Source organism: Muscardinus avellanarius, assembly GCF_963383645.1.
Source record: "Muscardinus avellanarius genome assembly, chromosome: 5".
Lineage (NCBI taxonomy): Eukaryota > Metazoa > Chordata > Mammalia > Rodentia > Gliridae > Muscardinus > Muscardinus avellanarius.
In genome coordinates this window covers 6,619,279-6,632,283 of record NC_137790.1, presented here as the reverse complement: position 1 = coordinate 6,632,283, position 13,005 = coordinate 6,619,279, and positions in this window count along the sequence as shown.

The window sequence follows — 13,005 nt, the reverse complement described above, 5'->3', positions numbered from 1 at the left end:
CGTTTTTCATAGGAAAATGACATCTTTGTGGATCCAGCCTGTTGCTGATGGATGGACAGATGATTGCCAGTCTAAAGCTATGACAAACAATGCTGCTGTGAAGATACTTAGATGAGGAGCCTGGTGAACGCAGCCATGCTTTCCCGCTGGCGTGCGCCCAGGGGCCGGATCGCCACGGCAGAGGATGCGTCCCGGATCCCGAGAGCAGGTGCTGCCCGCCTCCAGTGGTTAGAGCCAAAGTCTACGGAGAAGAGAAGAGTTTCCGCTGCTCTCCATCCTCGCCAACTCGACACGGACACTCACTCCGACTCAGCGACTCGGTAGTGTGTCGTCCAATCTCAATACATTTTTTTTTTTTCAGGTGCTGAGGATTGAACCCAGAGACATTCTACCTCTGACCTACACCTCCAGCCCTATTTTTTATTCTGCTTTATTTTTTATTTTGAATCAGGGTCTCACTTAGTTGTGGAGGGCCTCGTTAAGTAGCTGAAGCTAGCCACAAACCTGTGATCCTCCTGTCTCAGCCTCCCAAGTACTAGGATTACAAGTGTGCGCCACCACGTCCTGCTCTCCATACTTTGTGTGTGTGTGTTTGTGTGTGTGTGTGTGTGTGTGTGTGTGTGTGTGTGTGTGGTGCTGAGGATGGAACCCAGAGCATTCTACCTCCAATCTATACCTCCAGCCCTATTCTTTATTCTTTTTTTTTTTTTTATGGAACCCAGGGGGATTTGACTTTCAAGCTCCACCCCCTGCTCTACTTTTTATTCTTTAGTTTGAAACAGGGTCTCACTAAGTTGCAGAGGGCCTCACTAAGTAGCTGAGACTGTCCTCGAACCACCACGATCCTCTGGTCTCCCCGAATTACAAGCATGCGCCACCACGCCCGGCTTCTATTTTTTATTCTTTTATTTTGACACAGGGTCTCATTGAGTTGCAAAGGGCCTAAGTAGCTGAGGCTGTCTGCAAACTGTGATCCTCCCATCTCAGCCTCCCAAATGCTGGGATTACAAGTGTGCGCCACCACGCCCAGCTTCTCAATACTTTTTTGATTTTCATTTTCTGAATGTTAATGAGGTTGAGAATTTTTCCCGTGGGTAGTGGCTATTTGATTATTCTTCATTGTCCAATATCTTTAAGTCTCATTCCTTTTTCTGTTGGATAATTTGAGTTTGACATACATACTTCACACCTAGAAACGCTGTTGAGCCTTTTATCAATATGAATAATAGAGCTGAATCCTAATTTTTTTCTTAAATTTTCTGTACACGTAATTCTATCATTTGTGAATACTAGCAGTTTTATTTCTTTCTCTGAAAATCTTATACCTGGTGTCTCTGATTCTGTACTGATTGCTCTGGAAAGACTTCCAACACAGTGGAGGATAGAAATAGTGACAGCAGGTGTCCCTGGCTTTGCCAAGGGCAGAGGCAAAGCCTTCAACGTTTCACCGTTAAAAATTAAGATTTAGCCGGGGTTGGTGGCACACCCTTGTAATCCCAGGACTTGGGAAGCTGAGACAGGAGGATCATAGTTTGCAGCCGGCCTCAGCTGCTTAGTGAGGCCCTCCACAACTTAGTAGGGCCTTATTTCAAAATAAATAAAAAATAGGGCTGGGGTGTAGTTTGGTGGTAGAAGGTCCCTGGGTTTAATCCCCAGTAACACACACACACACACACACACACACACACACACACACACACAATCCTGCTTTTTGTCATGTATTTGCTCTAGATTCCCATGGACAAATCTGGGAAGCTCCTGTCTAGTCCTGGTACACTAAGACTTTTTCTTGTGCACAGATGTTGAACTTTATAAAATGCTTTCCCTGTATATACTAAGAAGATCATGTTATTTTTCTTCTTTATTCTATAATGTGGCAAATCAGAAATGACTGGTGTTTCAAATGTGTACCAGTTGCTAGAGTTTTGATCTTGAATGACCCTCAAGGGCCCCTGCTTTGGAGACTTGATCACCGGCCTGTATCTCTATTAAGATGTGATAGAACCTTTGAGAAGGGTACCCTAGTGGGAGGAAGTTAGGTCATTGGGAGTGTGCTCTTGAAGGAGATACAGGGACTCTGGTCCTTTCCCATCTCCCTTGGCTTCCCAACCACCATGTAGAGTAGAAAAAGGGGGTAAATAGATTTCCTCCCCCTCCTCAGATGCAGTCCCTTCCATCCTGGCATGGATTGTTCACTTTATTAAGTTCTTTTAGAGCTGCTACTGTACTTAAAGGCTCTGCAGGCATACTTATTTTGTGTTGGAAGAGGTCAGATAGTCCCCAAGATGTCCAGGCAAATTCCCTCGGCCTACAACTGGGTCTTCTCTTTCCTTCCTGGTCCACTTGCAGTAACCTGAGCTTCCCTGCCACCGTGTAGTAAAGATTTCAGAAGCCATCTTTGGATAATATGAGATTTTTATCTCCCATAATTCAAAATAAGATCCGCATGGTTTGGGGGTATTTTGTCAGGCTTCCACAGGCTAGAGGAACCGGCCCCCCTTGAGTTCTGGAGCTCCTGGCATTCTTGTTCCTGTCTCCATGTGCACCCCAGTACTCTTTTTCCTACTTAGTGTTTGTTTACTTAGCATGTATTTATAGTGCCTGATATGTCCCGGTCATAGTTCTTAGAGCTAGGAATCAAGAAAAGTCCATGCCCTGGTGTTTAGTGTGTAGTGGGGCAAGAAACCACCACCATAATAAACAAATAAATGTATATGGACCATGATTCCAGATGCACCCTGAAGAAAAATCAGATGGTAAAGACTGACCAGGAAAGGGGACCGGATGGGAGAATGATGCCGAGAAGCCTGGGTCCTACCTTGCCTTGTGTTACCACCAAAAGAGCCATCTCGGCCAGGCGTGGTGCACAGGCCCGTCAGCACAGAATCCCAGTACTAGGGAGACTGAGACAGGAAGATTGATTTCAGGTTCAAGGGTAGCCTCCGAAATTTAGTGAGTCCCTCAGCAACTTTAGCAAGACCCTGCTTCAAAATAGAAAATAAGGCTGGGGGTGTAGCTCAGAGGTAGAATGCCCCTGAGTTCAATGACACACACACACACACACACACACACACACACCAGTGAGGTGTCTGTCTTACCTTTGTACACCCACAAGGCCAAACACAATACATACAACTGACACAATGTTGTTCATGCAAAGAAACAGTGTCTTAGGATGTCTCCATCCATTGCCTGTGGCCAACTAGCAATTTCTGGAAGTTCTCAAACTTTCTGGAGGCCTCTCCTGGCCTGGAGCGGTCTCTGTTCCCCTGATCCACGGTGTCTGTGGCTTTCCTGAAGCAGTTCCTGCTCACCTGCTATTTGCCAGACATGGCTCTTGAGATGGAGCCTGGGAGAGCTCCGCCCCACTGGCTCCATCGGGTTTCAAGTCTGCAGGTGAACAGGGCCTCATCTGTGGTGCCAACAAACTTGGACAGGCTTTCTCATGGGAGAGTGAGCTGGTACTCCCACACAGTCCCCTGAAGGCTGCGACTCTCCAGCGGCTCAGGTGACTCAAGGTTAGACACCACGCTCTGGCAAGGATGGGAGCCCAGGTAGGCGAGGCCGCTCGCATCTCAGGAAAGGGGCGTCTCTCACCATCCATGAGGAAATGCCAAGTGCAGCAGAAATAAAGAATGAGGAAATAAAGAATAAAAAGAAATGAAGCCTTTGCTTCAAACCCGTCAGAAAAACTTCAGCTATTTATGTGTGTTCCTGTTTAGACTAGAGAAAAAGCCCATTGTTCTTTGGGTGAAGGTGCGGTGGGAAGGGCTCCAGGGGGACAAGCTGGAGGGCAAACTTCTTGCTTCACCTCTGTTCCAGGAACTCTGCCAGCCACCTTTTCCCCGGACCCAGGAGAAGACTATGCCCGTCCCAATAACTCGGCTACCAGAGGGAGGCAGGAGAGGCATGATCATGGCGCATCCAGGAAAGATACTTTGAGAAAAAGCTGCTAATGGGGCCCTGCTGCAAGTGTGAGGGGAAAGGGTCTGGGAATGAACAATTTTGATAGAATCAAGCAATGCATGGATCAGAGGCTAAGACGAAGGCCCGGTCCTCAACCTGCAGAAATTAAAATGGAGGCCACGTACAAGGAAGTGGAGAAGCGGGAACTCTAGTATGTTGTTGATGGGATTGCAAATCAGTACAACCACTTTGGAAAACAGTATGGAGGATCTTCAGAAGAAGGGGAAAGAACCTACCATATGTCCAGCAACACCACTTCTGGGTATCTCCCCAAAGAAAGGAAACCAAACTACCAAACTAATGCATGTGTATCTATGTTCATAGCCGCACAATTCACCATTGACAAACTATGGGACCAGCCAAGATGTCCGTCAACAGATGAATGGATTACAAAACTGTGGGATATGTACACAATGGAATTTTACTCAGCCATAAAGAAAAACACAAGTACGTCATTTATGGGGAAATGGATTGAACTAGAGAACATTATGCTAAGTGATATTAGTCAGTCACAAAAAATAAGAAATCAGATGCTCTCCCTAATATGCAGAAGCTAGGGAGAAAATGGGTCATAGGAAGAACTCTAGACAAAGGAGGAGATACTATAGATGAGCAAATAAGGCGACCTGACTGAGGAGCATGGGAGGAGGGAGAGGGAAATTCTCTAATGTACGTGATGTACATTCACAAACATATCGAAGTCCATCACTAAGCCAAACATGAGAAGGAGGGAGGGGGAGGGAACGGGGTGGGAATTGGGTAAGGGCTAATTGGGTGGTGGGTGCATGTGTGCCTCCACCATCTTGTACTCCATTAAGATGTACAACTACAATACACCAATAAAAGTTTTTTTCAGTACTGAGGATAGAACCCAGGGCATTCTACCTCCGAGTTATACCCCCAGCCCTATTTTTTTTATTCTTTATTTTGAAACAGGTCTCACTGAGTTGCAGAGGGCCTCACTGAGTAGCAGAGGCTGGCCACAAACTGTGATCCTCCAGTCTCAGCCTCCCAAATGCTGGGATTACAAGAGTGTGCCACCATGCCTGGAAAAAAATTTTTTTTAAAAATGGAGGCCACACCTTATCTGAACCTTACACCCCACCCACCGTAGACAGCTGGGTATGGCCTGAGTCTCACACCTCTGAGAGCTTACTGTGTCATCCTGTCCACTAGCGAGGAAACCTAGCCCCTGACAGGTCATCTGTCCATCTGTCATGGGAGGAACAGCACCCCTAGTTCATACAGTTGAGTCCTAACAGGAGCATCTTGGGAGATGGGCTCTTTACAGTGGTAATGAGGGTAAAAAAAAATAAAGGGGGGAAGAAGGGTGGGACCCCGGTCCCTCTCATTGATGTCCTCATAGGAAGTGGAGATCAGGACACAGACACACCCAGAGAAGAAGGCTCAGGGACAACCTGTATATTTTCCCTGCGTTGGCAAAATGCACAATATATGCTTCTCCTAAACGGTTTGTTTGTTTGTTTGTTTGTGGTTTTTTATTTTTGCAGTACTGGGAATGGAACCCAGGGGCATTGTAACTCCAAACTACACCCCCAGCCCTATTTTTTGGCCTTCTAATTTTTGAAACAGGGTGTCACTGAGTTGCAAAGGGCCTTGCTAAGAGCTGAGGCTGTCTGCGAACCACAATCCTTCCGTCTCTGCTTCCCAAATGCTGGGATTACAAGCGTGCGCCACCACGCCCAGCCTAAGTGGGTTTTTTTTTTTTATTTTTTATTGGTGCATTGTAGTCATACATCTTAATGGGGTACAAGATGGTGGAGACATACATGCACACATCACCCTTCCCTAGGTCCCGCCCCATTCCCTCCTCGTTCCCATGCTTGGCTTAGTGACTGCCGTTGATGTGTTTGTTAAAGTACCTCATGTGCATTAGAGACCTTCCCTGTCCCCCTCCCATCCCCTCAGGTCACCATATTTGCTCATCTATAGAATCACCTTCTTCGTCTAGTTCTAAGCGGTTTTAATGTACCTTCTCTCATTATACTTCTGCCTCTTTTTCTTGGGACTGTTTTCAAGATCAGTCTTCCTGTTACTTTTTTTTTATAGTAAAGCATCTTTTTATTGATATCCATATAGAACTTAATGTTTGAACATCCTTCCTTAAGATGACCCTGTTACTTCTCATCGCTGCCCCCAAATCTCTGAAAGCATCTTGTTCTGCCTTTGCGTCTGAATGATCGTTGTTATGAGTATAAAACTGCTGGTGGACGCCGGGCGCGGTGGGCACGCTTGTCATCCCCACGCTTGGGAGGCGGAGACAGGAGGATCGCGCAGGTTCGAAGTCAGCCGTGCTGGCTTAAGAGACCCTGTTTCCAAATAAAAATATAAAATAGGTCTGGGAGTGTAGCCCGGAGGTAGAAGAGCTTCCAGGAACCCCAGTACCACCAAACAAACAAATTAACTAACTAACTGCTGGTGGGAATCTCCAGAAAGCTCCATCATCTCACAGGTCCCACGGCAGCTGCCGCGAAAGCTAAGAAGCCACATCTGTCTATGTTGCCTTTTTCCTTCTCTCTGGAAGTGTTTATTGTTTTGTTTCTTTGTTTAGTTTAGTATTGAAGGTTGAACCCAGGGGCCTTCAACCTCTGAGCTACACCCCCAGCCTTATTTGACTTTTATTTTGAAGTAGCATGTTGCTACAGTCCTGAGGCTGGCTCAGAACCTGACATCCTCCTGTTTCCGCCTCCTGGGTACCAGGATTACAGGTGTGTGCCACCAAGACCGGCGCCTGGAAGGTCTGTAAATCTTCTCTTGGCCTCGATGTACATGCACGTGGGCCTTTTTGTATCCATTATCCTGGGCTCCTTCTACCTGCAAGCAGGTGAACACCAGGCAGGACAAGCCTCTTGAATCGTGTTACAAAGGTTTCTCAGCTCCTCTTCTCTCCTCCTGGGAGTCGTTACCTGGAAGCCGCCCCTCCTGGGCTGCATCTCTCTTCTCTCTCTCTGCTCTGTTTTCTGCTACCCTTCCCCAGCCACCTTCCAGCCCCTGCTTTAGGGCTCTCATTTCCCTATTCTACGTCCTTCCCCAAAGCTTGTTTTTTGGCCATTGCTGCTGTTTTCAATCCCGCCCCCCCCTTCCTGCACAGGTGAGAAATCTTTCTGTCTGTCTGACATCCACAGCGGGCGCAGTCTCGGCAGCCTCTGGGCCCTCTTGATTGAGTTACCATGCGCATAGCATTAAACTTGGCCTTCCTTGTTCGGAGTTGGGCCACCACCACCATTATCTCCTGAGGAACATTTCCATCACCTCCCGGAGAAGCCCTCGCCTGCGGGCAGTCGCTCCCCAGCCCTGGCAACCGTTCGCCCCCCTTTCTGCCTCTGCGGACTTGCTGGTTGAGACGTTTCATACAAATGGAATCCTCCAATATCTGGTCTTTTGCGTCCGGCGTCCTTCACTTAGCACGATGCTTTCGAGGTTCGCCTGTGTCATGGCACAGATCAGTACTTCACTCCTTTTAGTTAGCAGAAATAACGTCAGTGGAAATAATATTCCATGCACGGACTTTAATGACCACTTCATCTGCTGGTGGCCATCGGAGTCCTTTCCACCTTTTTGTTGATTATGAGCAGTGCAGCTGTGAGCACCCGTGGACGGGCTTTTGTGCAGATGTGTTCTGGATCCTCCTGGGCAGTGCACACCCAGTAGCAGTGGCTGGGTCACGTGATGCGTCCGCGTCGCGCTGTGGCAGGGGCCGGGCTGCCTCACAGCAGCTGCGCCGTCTTACGTTCCCATCGGTGGCGTCTGAGGGTCTGGTCTCTGCTCCTTCCCCGCGCTCGCTATTACCCATCCTCACAGCCTTCCTGAAGGGTGTGAAGCAGCATCTCAACACATTGTATCATCATGGCAAGATATGTTTAACCACCACTTTACCACTTGGCCCACTACCAGGTATACATTAAGTACATCTCCACTGTTACTCAAACATCACCACGATCCATCTCCAGAGCTTTCTCATCTTCCCAAACTAAAACTCCTCATTTTCTCCTCTTCCAGGTCCCCGCGCCCACCACGATACTTTCCGTCTCTGTGAATTTGATTAGTCTTGGGCCTGGGGAATAGAAATAACACCGTATCCATCCTGTTCTGTCCGACTTATTTCACTTGGTTTTAATGTCTTTAATGGACAACTATATCACAGATGGGTTGGGATTCCCTTCCTTTTAACAGCTCAGTAATAGCCCATTGTATGTACAGTCTGAATCCTGTTAAGCCCTCATCTGTCCGTGAACTCTTGGTGTTTCCAACTTTCCGCTGTTGGGAATAATGCTGCTATGGTCATGTTGGCTAGTTGTCTGGCACATGCCTATAACTCCAGTAACTGGGAGGCTGAGACAGAAGGGTCACAGGTTCGAGGCCAGCCTCAGCAATTTAGACTCTTTCAAAATAAGCTGGGGGTCCCTGGGTTTAATCCCCAGTATACCCCCAAAAAAGTACACACTGAATGCAGTGTGGACCCGCACTCGGCCAGTGGCAAGTGTCAGGCACGCTGAACAGCCTCTCCTGTGCATCCCGGCCTCAGCAGTCTTGAACACTCTCCAGGGTATTTTTATCTCTCACGTTTGTCTCTCCCCACGCTGCTTGGTAGACAGGCTCCCTGCTTTAGTTATCTGCTCATTTTGAATCTGGGGAGACTCAAAGCGGATCAAAGTCTATGCACGTTGGCACGGGGCACCCTAGGGAGCCGCTCCCGGAGCCCTCCCGTGGCATGGCCTGGTCTGGCTGGGTCAGCACACCCAGAGGTCGTTTCCTTAGCCTCCCTCTTTTTTTTTTTTTTTTTAATTTTGGACTACAGAAGATGCTTCCAGCCTACTTCCTGGAAGGTGAGCGTCTGGCTGCCAGCGTAGGAGCACAGGGCCTCTCCATTCGCTGTGTGACTGTTCCCTCCACGTGCTCTGAGATCTCTCACACCCCTGCAGCTGTGCCTGAGCTCCTTGTGCCAGCAACCCCAGCTACAGCCTCTCCAGAGAATAAAGCTCCACGTTCAGCCAGGGCACAGCCGCCGCCTGGACCACTTCACCCCACCTTCCTCGTGTAGGGCTCTGCACAACCTCCTCCCTGGGCACTGAGCTTTTGACCTCAACATTCTGTGGCGGGAAACAGGCACTTTCCACGGTTCTGGTGTAGGTTCAGATTTCCTAAGTTGGCTATTATAGTTTGGGTATAAAATTTCCCCCAGGAAGCTGGGCGTGGTGGCGCACGCTTGTAATCCCAGCATTCAGGAGGCTGAGACCGGAGGATCACGGTTTGTGGACAGCCTCAGCTACTTAGTGAGGCCCTCTGCAACTCAGTGAGACCCTGTTTCAAACTAAAGAATAAAAATAGGGCAGGGGCTGTAGCTTGGAGGTTGAATGCCCCTGGGATCCATCCCCAAGAAAAGCTCCCCTCTGGGTGGGGCAGGAGAACGAGGGGAGTCCTTGCTGGCCATGTCACGGTCTCTGGCCCAGCTGCACACGGGAGGAAGGTTGGACATACCCAGAGGAGAGTGTCCAGCCCCCCAAACACACACTCCCAAAGGCGGCTGCCTGGGGCAAAGGGGAACTTCACTGGTGTGGTTAGGGATGGAGCCACAGGCAAGAGAAATGCTGCCTGTACTCAAACTCAAACTGAAAGACAGTGTCATCCCGACACCCGGGACAGAAGCTGGGCTCGGTGTCACTTATGCAAAGTGTAAAAGTTGTACACAATGATTCAAAAAGGGAAAATTACACAGAGCATATAAAGTAAAAATAGAAGCGCGTCCATCCCGGCCCCCACCCGGGCCCCCGTGAGGCCCTCGCTTCAGGACTGGTAGAAACCACTATTTTTACAAGTGCCGCACCTCCCCGGCAACCGTCCCCCCCACCCCGCAGGCACAAGCATGCTCTGAGAGCGCTCTGCCAGGGCTTCTCATATTTTAAAATCACAGCGCCCACGCCAGGCTTTTTCACTGGCTCGTAGATCACAGGTATCTCTCCACATCAGAGGTAGAGATTCATCTCAGAAAGTAAGTCTGTGTAAGTAATCCCCAAGTTTCCCCGCAGGGTAGAGGGGTGCTTGTAAATTACAGTGCACTAGGGACACGCCACCGTTCCCACGGTGCAATTGTGGTGCATCAATTGGGCACACCACAGGGGCTGGCTATCGGCAGATGTTAAGACGGATAGAACCATCAGGTGCTTCTGAGGATAAGGGTTTGTCACCACAAGTGGCACCGTAAATCTCCTCTGTGACTGGGAGAGAGCGGCCTCAGCTAAGAATCAGAAATTAAGGATTAGCAATCGTCAAGGCTGAGGCGGGTGTGGTGGTCCACGCCTGCAAACCCAGTACGTGGGAGGATTACAGGTTCGAGGACAGCCTTAGCAATCTAGGGAGGCCCTCAGGAACCTAGGGAGACCCTGTTTCAAAATAATAATGAAAAGGGCTGGGGGTGTAGCTTGGAGGTAGAGTGCCCCTGGGTTCAACCCCCAGTAACACACACACACACACACAGAAAGATGACTTGCAGGAGAAAAAATAAATCCTGAAATTCAGTGATCTTTTGCATGTCTCAAAAAACTTTTTGTTCCAACTGGTTTAGGCATTTGGAATGGCAGAGAAATTCCCTGCTCCGGTGAGTCCTGGCTCATCAGAGTTCTTAACGGGGTTAATCGGCCCCCCCCACTCCCACCCCCAGGGGACATTTGACAACTTCTGGAAACAGCTGAGGGCCACAGTGGAGGATGCTACTGGTGTTAGTGGGTCCAGGCTGGGGTGCTGCCCAAAGGCCGACACCACAGAGACAGCTTCCCAAACAGCAGACGATCCCGCCCAGTGTCGACAGTGCTGGGCTGAGTACCTCTGTGCTGGGCTGAGTACCTCTGTGCTGGGCTGAGAACCTCTGTGCTGGGGTTGCTTTCTGATTCATACCAGGAGCAAAATTCAATTGAATGCACCCTCTGTAAGCACATCCAAAACGCACCATTTTCTTGCAAATCTAAACCTAATCTAATCTACTGGAACTCCCCCTGGAATGAGAGTGATTCCACACGTCAAACTACAAAGTAAGAAAAACAATACCCAACACATAGCAGACCTCCTAGACAGGCGAGAGAGGACCCTCGGAGAGGCTGGAGGTGGGGGACAGAGTCCCTCAGGGCCGCCCAGCTGGGGTGTGGCTCAGTGGTAGAGAGCTGGCCTCGCATGTGGAGGGCCTTGCATCAATCCATGCCCCCCATAAAGAAAGCAATAGGAATTTAGCCTCTTGTGTAATTAGCTACACACCCCCTGCCCCTCTCTCTCTCTCTAGATTCTCGTGACTACAATCCAACTTCAACCAAAAGAGGGGAAATACACACACACACACAGATATATAGATAGATAGATCTAGATAGATATAGATATATAGATATATAGATATAATGTTTTATATATATGTCGAGAGAGAGAGAGAGAGAGAGAGAGAGAGAGAGAGAGAGAGAGAGAGAGAAATCCTCCTGCTAGCCAGGCATTATGGTGCACACTTTGTAATCCAGGATTCAGGAGCCTGAGCCAGGAGGATCGTGATTCAAGAACAGCCTCAGCTACTTAGTGAGGCCCTTTGCAACTCAGTGAGACCCTATTTCAAAATAAAGAATAAAGAACAGGGCTGGGGCTATAGCTTGGAGGTAGAATGACCCTGGATTCCATTCCCAGTACCGAAAAAAAAAGTCTGCTACTAGCGAGGTTTTGTTTTGTTTTTATTTTTGTTTTGTTTTGTTTTGCGATACTGAGGATGGAACTCAGGGTATTCTACCTCCAAGCTACACCCCCAGCCCAATTTTTTTATTCTTTATTTTGAAACAGGGTCTCACTGAGTTGCAAAAGGCCTCACTAAGTAGCCGAGGCTGTCCAGGAACCTGATCCTCCCCTCCACCTCCCAAACGCTGGGATTACAAGCGTGTGCACCATGCCAGGCTTCCCCTCTCCTTCCCCAGCCTGCTCCCTTCCCCAGCCTGCTCCCAGCCCAGCCCAGCCCACCTGGAACAGGCCTTGGAGCTGGACTTACCACTCCTGAGGCGTGGCCCCGCCCCGCCCCGCCCCGCCCCGGTCTCTGGCTCCTCCAGTTCAGCTCTGAGGGTTGCCAATGTCTCAGGGCGCCTCTGGTAGACGTCTTTAGCCCACCAAGAAGGCAGAAGAACCGGAGCCATCTCAAAGGAGGTCAGCGCTGTGTACAGAGACTGCTTATTCAAGGGCTGGCGGTCATGGGCGTGGGGGAGCCAGGGAGTGCATCAATAGAGTCTCTGTGGCCTCAGAAAACCCACACAGTAACCACAGTTCTAGAGATGACGGAGAAGGAGAATTAGCTGCAGGAGGCCTCTGCCCAAGGACAGCCCCCGCCTAGTGTACGGATCCGACCAGGCACAGAGGCCCCTCGCGGGCTGGGGGCTGAGCTCAGCTGCTCCCGTGCCCCAGCCTGGACCCACTAACACCAGCAGCACCCCCACTACGCCTGCTCTGCCTGGCGGAGCCTCTGCCTCTCACCCCACTAGTCCCAGGGGAGGGACCTGCAGCAGCCTAACACAGATGCTTGGGTGAAACAGCCCCCGTTAAAAAGACAAAAGTGGGGAGCGGTGGCCAGCCCCAGGTCTGAGGAGGGGTTTTCTCTAAACATGCCGGGCTCTGCCCCTTGTGTTTTAATCAGATACGGAGGAACTGCTGATACCTATTTAGTTTTAAGCTATCATAAACTAAATAATCAGTTCCTATTAATGACCCTAATTACTCGGCTCCTATTTTTAAAGGCTGGTCTTTCAGCATGCTCAAAGTGGGTGGCTTTAATTAGGCCTAATTGTAGATACGTCACATACAAATTTACACCCTACACGCGTGATTAACAGGCCTGGAATTTAGTTCACTAAGTAGGGGTTTGAGGGGGGATGTCGGTGCAGGTCAAGCCTCAACGTCATATATATCTTTTTTTTTTTTTTCTGTTAACTACCGTGGTGGAGAAGGTGGTTTTTGGAGTCCTTCGGGATACACCCCCCACCCCGCCCCGCCTCAGGAGCCCAGTGCTCC